An 11855-nucleotide genomic window follows, 5' to 3' on the forward strand; every position below is an offset into this window, starting at 1 on the left:
TTAAAGTATTAAAATAAAAGTAGGCTACTCATTATACAAAACAGCACAGTTCATGTTAATGTCCTGTATATAATACTGTACTATAATTACTGATGCACTACTGTGCACATCACATTTAATGTTGCAGCTGGTAAAGAGGGAGTTGGTTTTAACGAGCTTACATGCTTTTAATTTGAATTACTGCTGAATAGCTTGTGAATTTGCCTCCAGGGATCAGTCTCGTGATTATACTGTAATTGTAGTATTAATCTGGCTTGGCAAAGTAACTATTAACTAAAGTTATAAAATATATGTAGTGGAGTAACAAGTACAATATGTGCACCTAAAATATAGGGGTGAGGTCAAAGTATGAAGTAACAGAGAATCAAGTACAGAGACCTCAAACATTTACTTGAGTAAATGTACCTAGTTACTTTCCACTAATGATAAAAAAGATGCCTGCTGTTCAACTGAGCACTGAAATGTCAGCGTGTGTGTGTTTATCTCACAATGTCAGTGTGAATCAAAGCCAGTAGATGAACACTTCCTGTGGATGATCTGCTGGAATTTACAGCTGAGGGGACGTTATAGTTCATCTGGGCACAAAGGAACCGAAACAAACAGCAGGACTCGCTTCCAGACTCTGATGGTGTTATTATTCATTTGTTTATTGATTTAATTAAAAAAGAAATTGTGTAGAAGTGAAGCAATTTAAGCTTCAATTAAAATCTGTTCAACAACAGCTTCTTAATAAACTTTTCCCTGGTTGATTAAAGTATTTATTAAAGTGTCTTCTCCTTCCTTCTCAGACTAAATGATGCTAAATGTGATAAGCTGTTTGTGTTCAATAATCCAGTCACAAACATCTTCTAAATGTTACAGTTTGACGAGAATTGTGTTGCTCAGAAACAACCTGACTCCAGGTTTACATATACCATCATTTGCCGTTATTAGTCAATTCAACAGTGTGTGCGTTTTGGGACAGAGTTAAAGGTACACAGTGAAGTTTTTGTGTCAACAAAGTTCTATTCACATTCACTGTTTCTCACCAAAACATATCACCTGTATCCTTCGCTGCATTTTTTCCTCATAAAACACGTGCAAACATAAATATATATTGTTTTATATTTTGAATTGCGCACTGTCAACACTGTCATGTTTGTTGCACATTACCGCCAGCAACTCTTAATCAGCAGAACAGCTTGAAACCAGTGGCAGGGTGTGCATGTGCACCATAATGGCAGTTGTGGCTAAAGATGTCACAGTAACTAGATATTAATAAAACTCAAAGTCAGGTCCATCCATTTCTTACTCTTCTTAGTAGTTTCTTGGTCAGTCCAGCAGTTTAAATATCTCAACAACTATTGGATGGATTACTGTAAAATTTTGCACAGGGAATGGTTAGAGAACGCCAGAAGACAAAGCCTATGACCTTGGTGATTCCTGCTTTCTTCCAAGCCCACCCATTAGGTTAACATCTGTGGTTTTTACTCTAAAGTACTGACAAGGGTTGGATGGATTGCAGTGAAATTTGGTACACACATTCATGTCTCCCTCACAATGGATTTTACTAATGTGACGGTCCTCTGACTTGTCCTCCACCAGAGTAATCAGAGCAAATGTTAGCAAAAGGTTCAGGTCAAAGCACCTGGTGCCTTAGAACAGCCTCGGGTTACTAACATGGCTGTAGTCTCTTAGTTTAGTTTCAGTTCACTCAGCCTCAATTTGAGCTGCATCTGTGGGATGGCCAAAACCTTAAAGGATAAGGCTGGACATTTTCTATATTAACAGTATTTCAAACAGTCCCCATACAGAGACAGAAGCCAACAATTATTTGCCTCTACTGAGAGTTAATGTCTGTCCGATCAGCTTATTTATCTGTGCCATCGACCTCTGTTGTTGTTCACATATGATTAAAAAGACATCAGAGAAACACACTGCTGCAGTGCTTCACATGTTTCCTCATTACAAAACACAAGGCCTGTAACTTTTTTAAAAATGTTGCCCTAAAGGCTCCAAACAGCCATAACTTTATATAGCATCTGAAATCAGCAAGAACCAAGGTTCCTTGCATGAGATCTCTGAATATTCTTAACAAATATCAAAAGTGGCGCTCTCTTTGTTCTAGGACATTTCACACATTGATGATGCGATTTCTCTGACCAATTGCTAGTCTACAGTGTTTACATGTCACTGTTTGGTATCGCCTCTGCTTGTTTGGAACCTCAATGGAGGCGATACCAAAGAAAGTACCAGGTACCAGGTACTATCTCCAACATTTGACTGATAGAAAAACAAATAAGGCGAGCAAAGTCAAGTTGAGTCGGTACCAGGCAGTGGAAAAGGGGCTTCTGTGTCACTATGAGATGTCAAAGTTACAAAAACGTCAGTAAACAGGAAAAGCTCGTGGGTAGGGGTTGACTAAAAGCACAGTGTCACACACTGAACACTGATTGCACCGATGTTTGTCTGACAGAGGAAGAAGTGATTGGATAAGAGACATTAGCTTATTTCATCAGCTTTCTTGTTATCTGCCCTTTGCAAAGGTCCCCCTTATGTGTATCAGTCTATCCTGACAACTCAGATCTCTGGCCATCATACCCTAACACAGAGTGGTGTGATGTCTGCAGGAAACCACTGAGCTCTCAGGCAGGACAACTTAGCAGAATACTTCTTGGAGAGTGGGAAAAAAAAAACAACACAGAAGGAGGCAAAAGGACACACTGAAGAGAGAGGGCTCAATTTTCACAAAACTGGGCTCAAATATAGTGTAAGCACTATATTGGGGTATCTTTTGTGACCAAACAAGTGCAAACTTTGTGTACCTGAGCATAATAAGGAAATCAGGAGTGACAGAATGAATGTCTTCCTCGGGACAGGTTTCAGGTTTCACATCAGCCCCTCTCATCCACTTTTAAATCTGAATACAATTGTTGAAATGGCCAGGTCGAGAGCCCAGGTACACACCTGTGTCACTGGAGCTCAGTGTCAAGGTACAAACATGAAGACTGTGAATGAAGCACCTACAAGAAAGCCAGAGAGGGCATGCATTTTCATTTATTGTTTTGCTTCTTGTGATCACATAGATCCAAACTGGTTGTTATTTTCATTATTTATCAATTTGATTATAGATGCATTATTTCATTCATTAAATGTCAGTGACAAAAACTTTGCACAGATGCATCTGAGGGAAACTAACCTGCAGAAATGCTGAAAACTCTATGTATAAGCAAGACAGTTTCTGCATTCATTAAACAACATGTCCCACACCCCAAGGTGATGCATTCATATTACCTGTTGCAATTTTATTGCTGGAACACAGGAATTTCCCCATTGTGGGATCAATAAAGTCCGTCCTACCTACCTACCTACCTACCTACCTACCTTTACAATGGACTATGTCTAATGTGGCCATGACTGGCTATTGTAACCTAACTGTTGATGACTGGCAGGGGTTCTCTGACTTGATAAGGTGATAAAGGCTTATTACATGGGTTGTGTGCAGCTGCTAACTCCTCTCTGCAGATGTCAAACATGAACAGCAAAATAACGCCAGAGGTTGCCCACTGCAGATTACAGATTATCAGATGAAGACTGGCGCATCTTTATGCACTGTTGACAAGAAATTTAGGGTTCAAAAAAGGTCATTTTGCATATCCAACCTTCTGCAGCACTTCATATCAGTCTACCCGCCCCTTAATGGTTAACTCTAAGCTTTCCAGAATTCAATTTCCAGTAATCATACGCCTCTCATTCACCATCAATCAACCAGCTGGAACACAAGTTACAATATCTCGTTAATGTCACCTTGTGTCGACTACAGTAAAACTAGGCTACAACTATGTATCAACTCTGGACATCAACACAGAATGATCTTATCGCCGTCATTTGTGAACTTGGCTCACCCCACTGTGGTCCTAAAGATTAGGACGTAACACAATCGATTGTTGAGGGAGGAAGCGGTTCATTTTGACTAGGCTGTGTTCTCTAATTCCTTCATTAGGATAAGCGGATACGCGCTCATGTACAGCGCATTTCTGCTGTGACCACGCACACGCACACACACACATTTGTACTTCTATCTTTGTGAGGACACTCATTGGCGTAATGCGTTCCCTAGCCCCTTGCCCCAACCTTAGCCATCAGAACTAAATGACTAACCCTAACACTAAACCTAATTCTAACCGGAACCCCAAAACTAAGCCTTAGTTTTTAACCCTTAAAATTGTGTTTCAGAAAGTGGGGACCAGCCAAAATATCCTCACTTTCCAAGGATGTCCTCACTGTGGCAAAAATACTTTTTTTTTCGTCCACCCTAAATAGAAAGTACAAACACATACACAAAACACAGGAAAGTGACAGCGCATTGCTTGGTGGACACATTAAAGCTCTGGAAGGATTTATCAAAAATGAGGTGATGCTTTTTGATGAAAACCTCGAGCTACAGGTCCATAAACACTGTGCAAGATTCAAGACAATGAACTTCTCACATAGTTAGACTGTTTTAGAAAGTTTTATCCGCCAACCACCACCCTGGAGACAGAAACCTCGAGTAAACACCAGCAGCACAGCTTCTTACCTAAGCGTCCAGACCTCTTCTTGCGCCCCTGGCAGCCCCACACCACCCGCTGCTCATCTCAGTGCCTGGTCCATCATCGCTGGTACAGTCCAGAGAACACAGCCGGGACGCACACCCGTGTCCGCGCTCAGGTTGAAGAAAGAAGAGAAAGATTTGAACCTGTGACTTCACAAATGTACCCTTGTCCAGTTAAGGTCTACAGGCCAGGCTCAGGATGTTGGTTTGTTTTTCAATGGAGTCCAAAAATTACTTTTCTAAATTAACCCTCACTCCTGTTGAAGAGTGAACTGAAGTGTGTCGGACTGGCATGTAGACTGTGGTGGTGCGCTGCACCTCTGTCAAGCCAGTCAGGATGTAGCCCCTAACGTCCGGTGAGCCCTTTCAAAATATAAATCGAAAAACTAAAAACTGCAATGATGGTGAAGCAAAAACTCTCTTTCCCACTGTCGTTCTCTCTTTGTGTGTGTGTGTGTGTGTGCACGAGCGTCTTTGTGTGTCCTGTAGGGATATTTAGCCACTGCACTGACAATGATAAGACACAACAAATATAAATAGCCTCATTTCATTTTTCCTCTTCCTTATCTGGTGCCTGCACAGGGTACTATGTGTGATACAGATCGCAAGGTCCGGTGAGACAAATCCATAATTCGGGGCTATAAAAATAAAATGTACATGATTTCAACAATGTGGCAGTGGAGGGTCATGTCATGCTGCTAATTAAAGTATGAAGATGCCTCAGAAATGAACAATAAGAAAACCAGTAGGCCCAATGAATTAAATTAAAGAAATACACTAAAAAGGTCTAAATAATGACAATGCATTTGTAAAGAGCCAAATATGTACAGTAAGACATTTACATGCAATTACTGTGTGGTGTGGTACAATGAAAGCCAGAGGATTTGAAGGCAGAAAAAGTACAGCTGGTCTTTATTTCACATTAAGCTGTAGCATAATTAAAGTGCAGCTGGAGATATCAATCAGTCATTTGCTATTTAATTCTTCTATTTGTATCACTTTTGTACCATTTCGTTAATTCATGCTTTTATTTTGATAGTCATCATTTCATCGTCCACTTAGATGATTCCTAAATGTTGTAGCTTTGTTGGAGCAGCGGCTCCGGGCCGCTGCTCCAACAGTAACTGAACATGAATAAGTCACTGAATATTTTTACTCTGTGACTCAAGGAAGGCAGTGGCGTCCTCGTCACAGTCCACAGGAGTTTTGGAACTTCTGGAATCTTTCTCTCTCTCTCTCTTTGACCTTTAAATGGCTGCTGGACAAGGATGCCACGATGTCTATATGGGGGGAAAATGGTTGCTGAGGAGGGAGTAAGAGCAGAGGGTCACTGAAAGGTTGCTCTCAGGCAGGTGAGGCCATCAGTCTACAACAGGTAAACAGAAACAGGAACAGGAACCAGCAGAATGAAGTAATGTGGATGACAGCTTGGTGAATAGGCTTACCAAGCAAAGCTGGCCTCATGTTTTGTGAAGATTCATGGCATATAGGTTGCAGTGGTCTGCCCTGCAGTGTGAAAGGCTGTCCTTTATATAGAAGTCCAAGGCTGCCTATTTTAAAAAGAAATTATTCATTGAAATTCATCCTGCCTTTTGTTTGTACATGCTGTGTGTCAATTTAAAGTAAAAATGTTACCTCATTATAGCAATATACTGTGTTTTTATACAACCAGACAAAGGTTTTAGAACACCCACATTTTTCCAGTTTTTACTGACATGTTAAGAGTTCAGTGAATAATCTTAAGGCACAAAGTAAACTGCCAGAGGTAAAACACACAAACAAAAAGATTGTAAATTTCATATAAACCAGGCCTTTTTCTGCAGTGGAGGTAAATGAGGCCTTGAAAATTGATGCAAACAGTTCCTACACGTGTCCTAACTTTTGCTGATTAATTTCAACAACAAAGACAGTAAAGTTATTCAATACACTAATCAGAGAACAACATTCCACTGGTGGGGTTTCCAGCCAGGCTGAGGTGTTTGCCCAGTACTGTATGAAGGTGCTTTCAGACAATGAGCAGTTGCCACCACTGGCTCCATAGTTTTCATTATAAACATAGCGGCAGATGTGCTGCCTGAGGTCGGCGGCAGCAGCAAGGAGGGGGAGGGCAACTGTCGCTCTCATGAATGCACATGGCTCTTTGCTGCTGCTGTCAGTTTATGACAGTTCAGTGTTTCCAATGTGCTACCTCAGTTTGTCTTGTGACCATGGCAGCCACAGAAACTGCAGAGAAAGAAACAATACAGAAGCTGTTTTTTTACATATCTGAATGATTCACCTCCTCAGCATCAGAGAACAGGCACTGCAAAGAGGAGTAGCTGTACTGATGCAGCACCAGCTTCAAAGGACACCAGGTATAAAGCCTCACAAAGAGTGAGAGGATTTTTTTTTACTGGTTTTTACTGATTCATGACTTTTGCACCACTATTTCTTTTTCTTTTTTTTTGCATTTGAGACAACACAGAACCCTCATTCCTTCCACTCTTCTTTAAAAAAATTGAGGAAGACTTTGCAAGTAAAAACTATTTTTGACTTCATCTCCAAAACAGTTCCTCCATATGCAGCTGAAGACGCCGCTGAACTATGAAAGCAAAATGAGGCCTGTGTCAGGCCATGTGTGATGTGCACACAAATAACAAATTAAAAGTTGTCTAATTTTAATACTGGCAGGCCTCGGCTGTCCTACAGACAGTTTGCTTAGCGTCCTGATATCAGACATTGTAAATTGCTTGTAAATGATATTGGCATTTTCTTTATTTATTTACATGGAAGTATTTTCTTTAATTAAAAAAGATAATTATTGTATTTTGTTTTAAAAAAGAAGTTGTGATCTTTTTTTTTTTTTGATGGGATAAGATGGAGGAAAATAGGACTGGGGCCATGAGGCATGGCCTGACTGGAGTGAATAAAGCAGTCCACCTGCAGAATTTGAAAGTAAAATACATGAAAATCCTTCCTCTGAAAAACCTACAGCTGCTTCAATAACAGTTAATGAGGAGGAAGACATACCGCAGCTGCATGTAACGTTATTATCCAAACTGTATATACAATGAATCATCTGGTATAGTTTGCACATTTACCATCCTGGTTCCACTTTGTATTACCATAGTTGCACAATGCAACACATAACACACAATGCACAGTTTGGTTGGAACGACCCTTGTTGTCACCTCAGAGTCAGTGGACAGCTAAAGGTGCCAGTGTGGACTCTGATGTAAACACGTGTGTAGTGATATTTCTGCAGAAGGCAGATGGACTGAACATGGTTGTGAAAACACTTGATGAATTAATTAACTGTGATGTGACTTGAAAAAGATTGGTCCTTGGTCATTCTAGCATCTAAAAATAAACAAATGTTTTATGTAGTGCCATCATAATCGTTCTGGAAAGGGTGTGACTGGTGAGGCTTTTGTTACATACAACAGGACTTTGCTGCAGCCTTTGAATGAGAATCACAAAACGCTGTGGGATCCTGTCAGTTACTTTTAGATCTTATTTTTGTCGGGGTGTATAAGAAAATCCCTTCATCTGAGGTCTGGCTCAGTGGTCGTAGATAAATTCTGATCACAGGTTAGTTGCTGAATAGTCTTTTTCTCCTTCTTCGTTGTCATTTTGTAAGTGGTATTTATGAAAAATGCTATTCAGTGTCTGTGTGACCTCTAAAATTGGACCTCATATGCACTTAACACAGACCAGAAGCATTAAAGGATCATTCCTCAAACTGCAGTATCACATGGAAGCATGCCATCATTCACGTCTCCACCATGATTTAAACACATGCACAAATGCACAAACATGCACTCGCACATCTGTAGTTTGTAGCAATTCAGAGTTCAGAGAGCGTGTGCAACTGGAAGAAGAACATCTAAAAATGTCCCCTAATTTTTTCTTGTCAGCTGAGAGCATTTAGTGGAAATAAACAAAAAATTCACTACACGCTTCTTCATTTTTCTCCCTCTCTCTCCCTTACACACACACAGCCTAATATTTTAAATGTTAATAAGGGCAGTCAAGTAATACATTATTATATAACTAATAATTAAGAAAATATGCCATTGATATATGTTATGAGCATTGTTGAAGAGAAAAAGAAAAGGTCAACTGACGTCACAGCTGCCTAACAACTTGCTTAAACTGTAATATAATCCTGTGACACGTCCATCCAGATAAAATGGTGTAACATTTCTATGCATTATCCCTTAGTTTTTAAAGTAATCACTAGTAGGTATGATACTTGAAAAAGCACTGCCTTCACTTTGGCAAACCTTTCTGTAGCTTTGTTTCGTTTACATGGATTGTGCCTTTAGATTTCTAAATATGTCTGTGCTGCGACAGATGGGTTTAGCACTTAATGCTGCAAATAAAACATGATTCAGGACTGAGGGAGCAGCAGAAAAATGTCATCCAAAGCATCCACCCATCCATCCATTATCAATACCGCTTATCCTGAAGAGAGCCGCAGGGGGGGCTGGAGCCAATCCCGGGGTACACGCTGGACAGTCTATCACTGGGTTGACATGTAGACAAACAACCACACACACCCACACTCACTCCTAGGGGCAATTCAGAGTCACCAGTCAACCTAAGCTGCATGTCTTCAAACTGTGGGAGGAAGCTGGAGTGTCCGGAGAGAGCCCATGCAGGCACAGGGAGAACATGCAGACTTCATGCAGAAAGGCCCCGGGTCAGCCCGGGCTTTGATCCAAAGTTGTGACTGAAAAGCAATTACAAACTAGGATACCCATTTCTGGAAATATAAGTAAAAATAAAAATTTTAAAAATGTGCCTGATTCATCGAAGGCCTCCTCCAGGGAAATCAAATGTTCCTTTTAAACCATCATTCCAAGATGTTGCCATGCAGCTTAATACAGTTCAAAGACAAACCAAACAGGCATGAACTAGACTCGGCATGTGCATAGAGTACAGTATATGCAAATGATCTGCGCTTATATTTTCCAGCCGGTGTATATTTTCTACCTCTCATGTAGTTTAATGGCCCCCGTGATGCTTTAATACCCAGTGAAACAATGCAACAGTTCGTCCACATTCAAGTCCACATTTCCCATAACACAGCTCACATACATTACTAGTGGAATGGAAAGCAGACAAATAATGTGTCACAATGATGTAACTTACGACGTAAACCTAACAGCAGTCAGACTGCACTCACAGATCAGGCCTCAGTAGCATTTCATACAACCATAGACATGTATGGTCAACTATATAACACACCTACAAAGCAATACCTTTGCTTTTTGTCTTTTCTCCAAATCCATCATGATACTCTCACACAGTCACACCTGCATCCCACAAACAGCTGCCCCTGACAGATAGTTTTGATTAGGTGATAGGAGAACATTCAATGTTTGAGGCTGGTCAAGAGGGATTATCTCCTGGGTCATAAGACACAAAGCCTGATATTTATCTTAGTACTACAGAGTAGAGGAGCGCTAACTCTAATCCACATTGCATCCTGTCTGCCTGCCTTCTCCCATATCATCATCCACATTTTTTTCAGAGCAGGTTACTCTGATGTAATCAACACTGATTGTGTCTGTGTTTGTTTCCTCTACACGCACTGCATGCCTTCAGCCACTTCCTGTGTCAAATGTGACAGTAATGCATGGTTTAAATTTCGTGAATAATGCATTTACGTTAGTGGCTTTAATATGCATTTATTGCCTTCAAATGACCTGGTGAAAAACTTGCTGTTCTTTGATGCCTTAATTTGTCAACTGTAGAACAGTGTTGTAGTCAAGACCAACTAAACAAGACCAAGACTGGAGTGTATCCAGACCGAGACCAGACCAAAACTTAAGGGTTTGAGACCAAGTCAAGACCAAGACCAATGCAAATACCTATGTATGTGTTTTATTATAACCAATAGGAGGCCCCTGATGGCTGGTCTGAATTTGACTGTAGGTCTACCATACTATAAGAGCTGTAAGAGCTATTTCAGTTATTTAATATTTCAAGTTGTTTAATACTTTTTGTAATAGGCTTTTGATGTAGCACTCTGTAGACGGCCCCTGCAGTACTCAAGATCAGTCTTGATCTAAAGACCAATCTTAAGCTTTTGTATAATTTTGGGGAACTTTTGTTGGGAAATCTAATCAATAAAGTCACTCTAGTGTCATTAGTCTCACTGAAATACAAGCGAACCAGTACTATCAAACTATCAAATTCAGCTTAACTGCACTGGTCTTGGTCTTGGTCTTGACTCAGTCTCCAGCCCTTAAGTCTTGGTCTTGTCTCGGTCTCAATACACTCTGGTCTCAGTCTTGTTCAGCTGGCCTTGGTGACCACACTACTGCAGAAGGTGCCAGTTTGGTGCACTCTAAGCTTCTTTACTAAATGTATGTGTACAGCATATAGAAGGTGCTGTAAAGAGTCACTGTGCTCTGCAGTTTACACAGTAAACATAAAAACCTCTGCTCCAGAGCTGATAAACCAGCCAACAAACAATAATCTTGAGGTAGACATGGGCAAAAATCCATGGAGGCTCTGTCAGTAGTGGTTATTATTTTACCCTGAATCGTGGTGGCTCTAGAGGAAAGACTGAGGAATCACTCATTTGCATGTATACTCTGGGGTACATGAATGTCTGTGCAAAATGAACTTTTTATTCCTGTCTTTAGTCACAACCTTATTTTCCCTTTGTGCCTCATTATACCACTTACTTCTTTTAACATTCTGCACTTTTAAACCTGCAGTAACAGATCTTTTGGTCACTTTGGTGCAATGGAAATATGCTGTGAGCATACCCATACTTGATCAATTTCTTTTGCCATTAAATATAGTGAACCTAAGAAATCAACAGCATTAGCATGCATGCAGAGTCCTGTTTCTGCCAGGTCTGACATTCACTGTCCTTGTAGTTCTGTTTCAGTCTCCACTGACTCCTGAGGGAAACATCTCTGTAGCTGCTAAATGCTATGTTCACCACAGAGGTCTAGTCACTAACCTTCTAAAGTTTAAAATCGCTTTGTTTAGCTCAAAACAATGAGAAACAGAAAGCTATAAAACTTTGTAGAACTGAGGGGACTCTGTAAAGTTAGGGTGATAATTTTCTACGAGTTCGACACTACAAGTGAACCCTGTCACAGTTATTTGATCCATTGCTATATACATACCGAACAGCTGCCTTAAGCGTGTGCATTAATCTGAGCAAATCATAACAGAGGGGCTAAGTAATAATTCAAATTCTACCTAAATAACATTACTATGTGCTGAGCAACAGCTTTATTCAGAGCGCACCTTCCCTCTGTCCTCAGGGCTTCAC

The 11855-nt window shown here is 40.4% G+C and overlaps 1 protein-coding gene across 1 annotated transcript in view; it reads right to left on the bottom strand.

Annotated features, from left to right (window-relative positions):
* gcgrb (glucagon receptor b) overlaps positions 1-4867 on the bottom strand; it is a 39982-nt gene extending 35115 nt beyond the window's left edge. Inside the window, exon 1 of the mRNA XM_020618406.1 lies at positions 4559-4867. The gene's annotated coding sequence lies outside the window, so the exon portion shown is untranslated. The remainder of the gene's footprint in view (positions 1-4558) is intronic.
* Between the last annotated feature and the right edge of the window lie 6988 nt (positions 4868-11855).

This window comes from Monopterus albus, unplaced genomic scaffold (assembly GCF_001952655.1).
Source record: "Monopterus albus unplaced genomic scaffold, M_albus_1.0 scaffold205.1, whole genome shotgun sequence".
NCBI classification, from domain to species: domain Eukaryota; kingdom Metazoa; phylum Chordata; class Actinopteri; order Synbranchiformes; family Synbranchidae; genus Monopterus; species Monopterus albus.